The following is a 10,351-nucleotide window of genomic DNA, read 5'->3' as shown; positions in this document are numbered from 1 at the left end:
CCTATAGAACATAGCACCGGAGCAGAGTTCCAGCTCAACTACACCACTGCAGCCTATAGAACATAGCACCGGAGCAGAGTTCCAGCTCAACTACACCACTGGTCATCGCTACTGCTAAAGGCATGGAGTAATTATTCAGCTATCAGAAAAAAATGCACTGTTTGCAAAGATGATGCCTCTCTCGTACTTACTCCATCAGTTCTCCAATTCAACATCATGCACAAACTGGAGTACAGTATTCTGTAGGGATTTGTGTTTATCATGTTAAAAACTACAGGTATAATAGTTTACTATGCTTTTGCTTGTCCATGGTAAACCATATTTTTACAGTGCTTTACCACACGTCTGCTGCATGGCAACTCCCAGGGCTGCACCAGCTCCTGTCAGGTAGGGCTGTGCAGATACTAGTATTTTCAGATTAATTCCCTTTCAGATGATTTAAATTGCACTTGTTTACACAACTATTGAGTACCAATCAATTACAATGTCAGTGTGATCAAACTAACTAAACGCACTCATATTTTACCTGTGGTTATTTGTCTTACTTTTCTTTTATCCTTTTCATTTTCTTAGATATGCATCATCTGGGATTATAGTCCTGGGCAAAATGTAATCTGTGATTAAACTCCACAAACCTCTTTTTAAACTTGACAAAAAATTACATATCCCAGTATGCACAGCTACAGCTCTTAAGTAAGGTCTAAGGAAAGGTCACGTGTACTTGACAAATCAGTTACATTTGCTAGCTTCACTCTGACCGAATTTTGATAGTACACTGTGCCTTTAAACCTTTTATACAAGACTAGCAACGATGCAGAACGCAAAGGCTTGCCCCCATTCTACCCTGTCACACTGAACAACCTATGGAAAAACAACCTCAATCTGCCACCTACTGTGTTGTGTTTCAGGACTATAGGCACTGCTGCTACAACAAGAGAGAGCAATGTTTTACATGTAGTGTAAAAGCAAGCCATATTTCTTTTTTTTTCTCTGCTGCCAGACAGCTTTTGGTAAATCAGACCTCTATCTGTATTTAAAGAGCTCGGAGATGGTGATTTAATGGCTCACATATGTGTATAATAGCAGTGATATTTTCTACAATTCCGTGTTTCATTGACAGAGTGTACAATACTGTGCGAGTGTGTGTGTGCCCCGAGATATTCCTGACTATGAAGGGGTGAGGGGGAGGTCAGAGCATGCTGGGCCATGGCAAACCTGGAAGCTGGCCAGGGCTGCAGACAGTGCTGTGGAATTCAGACTCTAGCACCACCATTTTACTTACCCTCTTTCACACAGACATTATCTAGGCTTGTATTCAGATCTGATAAATAGTGAAATCTATCTATCTCTCTATCTATCATTATCTGTCTAGCTTTCTACCCACCAGCCTGTCAGTGTCTACTGGTATCTGTCTGAACAGAAGAACATTTACAAACAAGAGGAGGCCATTTGGCCCATCAGTGCTCTTCCATTTCCTAGCAGTTGATTGATCCCAAAGTCAGATCTTAGGAGCCCAATGATTCAGCATAAAAAAGTGGCTCGGTAGCCCTCACGACTGTGGAAAGTGCCACTCCACCCTAGTCTGTTCCAAGTCTCTCAACGCTTCTAACTGTCTCGAGAGTTAATTGGTTCAATTACACAATTTAGAACAGGGTTGGAAAGAAGACCAGGACTGGAAAGGCCAACTTTGGCCACCCCTGTTCTAGATGGGATAAAAAACAGGTACCCAAGGTTGCTAAGAACATTTTTAAAACCTTTGATAGTCCGTGGTATTATAGCTTTACAGGTGTGGTAGAGCACCCCTGGTGTTGGCGATGAGAGCATATAACACAGATAACTCTGTTTGCATGTTACAATTGATCTTTTAGTAAAATGAAGCACTGAAAATACACCAGGGCGAACTACATCAGAACGTACTGAAAATACACCAGGGGGAACTACATCAGGAAGTACTGAAAATACACCAGGGTGAACTACATCAGGACCTACTGAAAATACACCAGGATGAACTACATCAGGACCTACTGAAAATACACCACGGTGAACTACATCAGAACGTACTGAAAATACACTAGGGTGAACTACATCAGAACGTACTGAAAATACACCAGGGTGAACTACATCAGGACCTACTGAAAATGTATTTATCCGCAGTACTAAGTGAAGACTTCCCTTGAAACCGTGTATGTCATATTCACAGAGCCCTTATCACTGTGCTAAGTTTGCCTTATTGTTTGCCTCATTGTTTTTTAAAATGAATAACAACCTGCTAATGTTACTGAGCTGGCAAGAAACATAGAAGGTGCAAGTCCTTTATTTAAAGCTTTTTAAACTCAACGTTGTCTTTTCTTTGTTAATTGTGTACCACCACGGTGGTAAATGCTTTGTGGCCCTATGGCTCTTGCAATCTTGCAGCTGTTCTACCTTAAGTTATGTGAGCAGATACTATCATCACTCTACGGAATTACAATATAGTCAATTCAGCACTTATGTACTGTAAGCCAAGACATTGTTCTGGACTTTTGCGATAATAAACAATGAAAATCAATGGTTTTGGATTAATTTAGTCTAATTTAAAAAAAAAAACAACAACACTTAAGTGACACAGCAAGGTTTATTTTAGCCTTTTAACAGTCTTCGTAGGTTCAATAGCGTACAAGTCTGGCAAACACAAAACTGATGACCTATTTACTATTTATACTACCCCTGTCAGAGGGGTAGAGTGACCATCTCTGTGCAGCGTCTCTGCAGTTCTCTAAAACAAGATGAGATTAGCAGCACAGCATCAGCTCTGAACGAGCGAAGGGGCTGTCATTGTGAGACGGGAGATTAGCAGCACAGAATCAGCTCTGAACGAGCGAAGGGGCTGTCATTGCGAGACGGGAGATTAGCAGCACAGAATCAGCTCTGAACGAGCGAAGGGGCTGTCATTGTGAGACGGGAGATTAGCAGCACAGAATCAGCTCTGAACGCGTGAAGGGGCTGTCATTGCGAGACGGGAGATTAGCAGCACAGAATCAGCTCTGAACGAGTGAAGGGGCTGTCATTGCGAGACGGGAGATTAGCAGCACAGAATCAGCTCTGAACGAGTGAAGGGGCTGTCATTGCGAGACGGGAGATTATCAGCACAGAATCAGCTCTGAACGAGCGAAGGGGCTGTCATTGTGAGACGGGAGATTAGCAGCACAGAATCAGCTCTGAACGCGTGAAGGGGCTGTCATTGCGAGACGGGAGATTAGCAGCACAGAATCAGCTCTGAACGAGCGAAGGGGCTGTCATTCCGAGCTCTACATAACTAGAGATCTCTACATAACTATTTTTAAAATGAGTTTCTTCATGTCCTCAATGAGCTACTGTACCTTATGGATTTACATGTGAGTTTCTTGAAGTGTGTACTATATCTGCCTTCAAACTGAAATTGTGAAATACTGAAAATCATGATTAAGTGAAGAGCTCTTACACTGCAATATATAGAACACGTACAATTTCAACAAACAGAATCGTGAAAGAGCCAGGCTGTGCTGCATTCTAGTTATTTCCCTGTGGAATGTTAGTCTTTTGTTTAGATCACAGAATGTGGGCAGCCTCCTACTTCATTGTGCATGACAAAGAGGTGCTCCATGTGTGCGCCCCATCCAACAATACTTGAAGTACTGTACCCTCCCCCACCACTTGAGCACATCACCCTTAAAACTAATAGCTTATTTTAGCAAGTAATTTAAATACTAAACAAACAAAAAAAAATAGCGGTGAATAGAGGATGCATTCATTTTCCTGATTTCTGTTTTCACTGTGACTGGGCTATAGTATGAGGGCTATTCCACATCAGGTTTTTACAAGCTATCAATTCAATAATTACCAGATTTATACCTGCACAGAGGTGTAACGGGTTCAGTTAAATAGTTAAATCTGATAATGCTAAACAGCACACAGAAGTCGGAGGTTGTTTAGATGATGGCGCTCACGTTAAATAAATTGATGCAAAGTTGGTAATAAGAGTATAAAATTAGCACAATTGCATACGTGGGCCTACAGTCAATAAACAAGAAACTAACCCATTAAATGAGAAACGGATTCCATAGTAAATATGTCATGTTTTTATTGTAGTCATTTGAAGGGCAACTTTCCCATCTTCTAGAGCCTTGTCCTCTGCAAAGCTGCTTGTTACAGCTTCACTAGCCTTTTTACAGCAGTTAAAGGGAATAAGGCATTACAAGTAAGGGAATAAGGCATTTCTGGTCCTGGCCAAGCTTTCAGAACAGCAGGCACTTATCACTCCCGTCAGAATCAGCACATCCAATTCTCTTGGCAAATACAATGTGCATGCAAAGGATTAAACTCAAGTGACAGAAAATCACACCCATTGTTACATAACACTGCTGACACACACAGATTAGGGATGACACAGAAAAGATGATTATTGCATGCAATTCGTGGCAAATATTACAACCCACGAGCCACCAAGTGGAAATGTAACCACTGCAGCTTCGGTGTAAACCTTTATTACACGAATACTAAAATACTCTCATCTTTCACTTCATAACCTCAGGTCAAAAGGTTTTTAAAGGGAATCTGGAGTATTTTTTAGGTGTACAGTAGACCTTGTTAAGGATTAAGACTGCGGGTTTCAACTTCGCTTAATGATTGATTCTGACAATTAAGTTCGTACAATTGTCTTCCTATATTTCCGCTTCTGTTAGCTGTAATACAATTCCCAACAGGGGGAGAGTTAATGAAAGCAAGATCCCAGGGAAGGACATTAGGTACTGTAATGTCCCATTGATTCAATGCCCCCATTGCAATCCACATGGGTCTATAGTCTAGTGTAGGGGGGCAAAGAACTGGATTCTGCACCCACACACCTTGGCTGGATTAACAGGGAGCTGAAAAGCATCTTTTGCATTAACCAGAGCGTGGTAACATTAATAAGCCCCTATGAATATAGTTGGAGTACAGTATTTTACATGTATGTGTGGGTGTGCACAAATAGGGATTTAACATGACTGCACTAAAGTATAGTGACACATTTGAAATAAACAATTACAATGTATCTTCAGCTTAATGAATGCGAGATACCTGATATTATTACTGCCAACTCAAATAGTAAGACAATAGAGCAGATACACTACAGCACTGGTGAATACAGTTCTTTAACATTGCCTCTAAATCATTCAACATACTGCCAGTGTTCTCAATAGTAGGGCCTCTATTGTAATGATTCAATTTGTGTCAAAGCATCCCAGCAGGTTGTGATGGGTGTCACAACATCAGAGAAGCAAGGCGTTGATGAAATTGAACTGGAACACTGCCATTCAAAGAACAGCATAAAAGAACTGGCAAATTACAACAAAGGGGCCATTCAAGCGGAGGCGGACCACATTATGTGGAGGCCTTTTTCTCTACAAGTAGTTGATGATACAGTCGCCACCGCTTAGAACGGGCATGTTTGTGTTAACGTGATTCACCCGCAATAAGAGATGGATGGTATAAACTCCCACACAATAACCTGACATTCAAAATGTTCCCCAATCACCAGTACAGTAATCAAAACAAACAGGAGTGTATGCGATTAAAACTCTTTATCAAGACACATTACACTAATAAAAAAGGATGCATTAAAACCAATGAATGTAATAAAAAGTAAGTGCAAAAAAGTATTGCAAGTGCAGAAATGTACAGAACAGGTAGAATATATTACTGCAAACTGTTTCCAGCGAAGAACTCTGTGGTACGCATCTGGACGGTCTGTTTTTACAAGTATGGACGGCAAACTGTCAAGAGTTTTCTAAAAAAAAAAAAAATCCCAATTCGGCTTTATATCTGGAGGCTGCTCCATAGCATGCCAGTGTTAAAAGTGCAGCACTGTGTTTCAGGCAGAGCATCCTGGTCGCCAAGGTAACACAGCTGGGAATTTTTCCTCTGATATCCCCTCTGGTGTTGTCAGTTTCAGTTGTATTTTTGTCAGCACTCTCAACTATAGAAACCCCCAGTTTTTTGAAGCAACGTTGTATGCTTTAGCAAACACACAGTATCTAACAGAGACATTTTACATACACACTGAATTTTTGCGCTGATGCTCATCGTTTTTCTCTTTCCAGCCATGCTTGCTGTTGCAGTTAGTGCTGTAAACCTGACACTGCATACAGGGATTAAATAGCCAAGGTACAGAACAGGGGTAACCACTCAGTAACGAGGTGCAAACAGCGGATTGATCGATCTGTCAAGCTTTTACTACAGTAAAATGCTGCCTTTTTATTTTAATCTATGTGAATGACAAGGTAACGAGGTGAAAATAGCTGACTGGTGGATTAGTAAGAGTGATTACTACAGTATAAGCAGTGTGTTTGTTATTTCAATCTATGTGAATGGCATGTAACGAGATCCAGAGCTGTTTGCCCAAAAAATACAGTATAAACGATGCCTTTGTTATTGAAATCAACAGGAATGGCAAACGGCAAAAGGAGGAGGCTGTGTGGTCCCACCTCAGCCACTGACTCATTGTGTGACCCTGAGCAAGTCACTTAACCTCCTTGTGCTCCGTCTTTTGGGTGAGACGTAATTGTAAGTGACTCTGCAGCTGATGCATAGTTCACACACCCTAGTCTCTGTAAGTCGCCTTGGATAAAGGCATCTGCGAAATAAACAAAAAAGTGCACAGAAAGGGCTGAGAAACACATGGTGGGAAGCTTGTGTCAAGTGCTGTGTACCAAAAAATTATACAATTACATAAACCATCGCTGCAAGAAACCAATGATTTTTTGTTGCAATTTTAGCATAAGGTTAGGTTATTATCATAACCCTGGTTCCCCGAAATAGAAATATAACCATTACCGAATGGGTGTTTACCTCCTAAAGACCCAAATCCTGAATATTATATACCAAAGTTGCTCTTTGAGCCTGTGACACAGTCGTGAACCCACTGCCAAGGGAACAAATGGACTGCGCTCACAGATCTCAGCATCATTCTTCCTTCAAGTCTGCTGCAATCACGGATGCAGCAACCCCAAAAACAAGTAATATAACAATTACATAAATAATATAAACCGTCTTGTATGGTGATAAATAGAAAAAATCGAGAAAGAAAATAAGCTCCAGCCAGAGCTGCAGCCTCGGGGGAAAGCACAAAGTCAGCCGAATTGTAGCTGGGTCCCTGGGAAGGAGCGACTCGAGCCCCTGGCTTCACATGGGACACAAAGCCACAGTGGGACATAACTAGCAACAGCCTGTAGTGCACAAAAATACGTGTAAATAGAAAAACTATTACAGCGATTCACTTAATAGCACATACAAAATGTGTAAAAACACATTAAATGCTAAATATATTCATAGATAAGCAACAATTGTAGTTATTTGAACAAGGCTCTCCATCAGGTCAGTCTTGAAAGGATAAATGGCGTTGAGATCTGTGTGAGAATTATGCCGAGATCTGTGATCACAGTCCTTTTGTGCCCTCGGGGGCGGGGCCACGACTGTGTCACAGGCTCAAAGAGCAGCTTTGGAATATAATATTCAGGATTTGGGTCTTTAGGAGGTAAAACACCCACTCAGTAATGGTTACATTTAGTACTTGAAAGGGAACCTAAAATTATTCTTAAAGCTAGAAGCACCATAATGTAATGACCCCAAGACATGACTGGGTCAAGAGAAAAGCTTGCACTACTACATTCCATTAGCACTCAAGTTTAAAACCACAAGCCTTCCCGATGCCCTCCGAGAATCATTTCTCAAATGCCTGCAGGCTGGATAGCCAACATACCACATGCAGTTTAAACATGCTTCCTTCTCCGATTACAAGCACACACGGATTCCACGTCACTTTAAAATGACCACGAATGAATCAAACACATAGCCTACGAACCTGAAAAGTTGAGCTTTTAATTTACGGTTAAATTCATTTCAGAGAAATTGCTAAGGATACTTAATTAATCTGTTCACACCCACCTGTTCTGGGGGAAAACAATTAAAAAAAACTCTTACCTGTATTGATTTACACCCAGGATAGGAGGCATTCAAATTAGGCTTTTTTTTTTTTTAATCATTAAATGTATTTTGGGTTTTTAGAAAAAATGCAATTATTTCAATTTTCATTAAACTTTGTTATTTTAATAAAATGTGCAGTATCTTGGACACTCTGGAACACCACACAGTATGTATACATTAACCTTCAGTTCAACAGATAGGGGCTAGGGTTCACTATTCTGACCTTTGAGGTTCAGAGCACTCCTGATCTGTCTTCCACCTGTACCCCCCAAAAAATACTTAAATGAACAACTTTAACCTCCTTCCCAGCTATAAATGAGTTAATTATTTAACAATACCTATACTATCTGGATGACCCCAAACCAGATGTGTGCATCAGTCACTGTTTAAAACTTTAAACAAGTCAGTCAAAGCATTTTCTTATTTATCAATTTTTTTTATTTTTTATATGTTCTGATTATTGCATTAGCCCCATAACCAATGTGGCTTTTATACTGCAACAAAAAGACAAGTTAATTTGAAGAAAACAGGGTGTGTGTGTGTGTGTGTGAGAGCAAAGAGGAACAGAATAATTCCACAGCACTCCCAGACCAACACAGCAAACAAAAACTCAGGACGGGACTTTAATTTTAGCAAAGGCTAAAATTTAAACACATGTATATTTAGACTTCCCATTACTACAGCTCAGTCTCCTGCTTACATCAGTGTTTCGCTCCCACACGTAGCAAATCAAGGTGTAACTGCTGTTCTCTGAAGGTAAGACTGCAGCATCTTTGCACAAAGACTGAAAACATTATTCTAAAATAGCCAGGGCGCAGCAATGCACCAGTGTTCACAAGCCCATTGAGAATCTAAAACCTAGCTACCTTTTTTTTTTTTTTTTTTTAAATACAGAAGAGAAATAGGACAGTGAACATATACTTGGGTGCATCTAGTAGGTTATCCATGCTGGTGAGATTAATGTAAAGTATTTTTTTTTTTAAGATTGTAAGCATATACTGTAGCGACAAATAAAAACTGTTTATAATTCAACAGTTCTTATAAATGAAAATTAGTTTACAAGTAACTGACATTCTACAAACACAGATGCCCCTATGCTACTTTTAACATAAACCTGTTTCTATAAAGCTTTTATAATACATTTTACAACAGCATTTAATTGCATTAGTGTCTTTAGAAACTACTAGAAGCTCTTGCTGCACAACCTGTGTGGAAATCACTAGACAAGCCTCGTGAGGTTGCTGGAGTGGGAAGCCAGGGTTTTTCAGAAGATACGCACTTAATATTGAAGATCTGAAATACTGTTTTAGAAGTGCTCTGTACAGATAAAGTGCAATGCATTTTGTGATGCAACTTAATATATTTCAGAAGCAGCAATTTAGTGGATCTTATTGTCTAAGTTGCACCTTTGCTGCATGAAAAGAAAAAAACTAAATCATGTATCAATAAATACATTTGAAAACAGCAAACCATATAGGATGCAATCAGTAATGGAAATCTGCCCAAGGAATATGGGGTGGTGACTTAAAAACAATGGTGGAGGGGCTAGATTGCGTGGCATTAGCCCAAGCAAATCACTTTAGAGTGAAACATACACCAATCCAACTAAAATCAAGCATCTATCTTTTAGTAGGTGGGTAGGCACACTAACAAGCCAAGTGGCCTTTTACCTCCTCAACTCAATGGGTGTAATTCTAGAGCTGCACAAAACGATTATTCCGATCAAGTTCTCCACAGGCGAGGGTCACTGGTGTAGGGCGAATTTAATATTCCAAGTGAAACAAGTGAAGAAACAGCTGCTTGGATTTTTGTGGATCGCTGTTCTCCACAGAGTAAAGAAAAGCAGCAATCATCACAAAACAAGGCAGTTGTTTCTTCACTCGTTTCACTTGGAATGGTAAAATTAGCCCAATCAACACCAATGACCTTCACCTCTGGAGAGCTTAACCAAATAAATCTGTTTGTGCAGCACTAATTTTTTCCAGTTGAAATGTCCAGATCATTGGCAACACCACCTATCGTGTTTTTTTTTTTTTTTTTTTTTCCCCAATCATAAAATGTTATGGTTAAATTTCGGTTGTCAGTAAGTTGGTTGTCATACTGTAAATTGTGTCAGGTAAAGTTCTGCATACAAGTAACAGTAAACATGTCAACTCAGATGACTGCTTAAGAAAAACTCAATATTGGCCCCATTCAACATCCTCATTTACAAAACCTGCTGCACGAAAACACAGGAGCAAGCACAAGAACATCATCCTGATTGAGCTTCTGTGCAAGTCTGCAACATCATTGCTGTGATCCATCCCCTCCTTCAGATTAACAAAAAGCATCAGGATACATACAGTACAGTACAGTTGGTTCAACATTTCAA

The sequence above is a fragment of the Acipenser ruthenus genome, chromosome 6 (assembly GCF_902713425.1).
Source record: "Acipenser ruthenus chromosome 6, fAciRut3.2 maternal haplotype, whole genome shotgun sequence".
Lineage (NCBI taxonomy): Eukaryota > Metazoa > Chordata > Actinopteri > Acipenseriformes > Acipenseridae > Acipenser > Acipenser ruthenus.
This window is presented reverse-complemented; position numbering follows the sequence as displayed.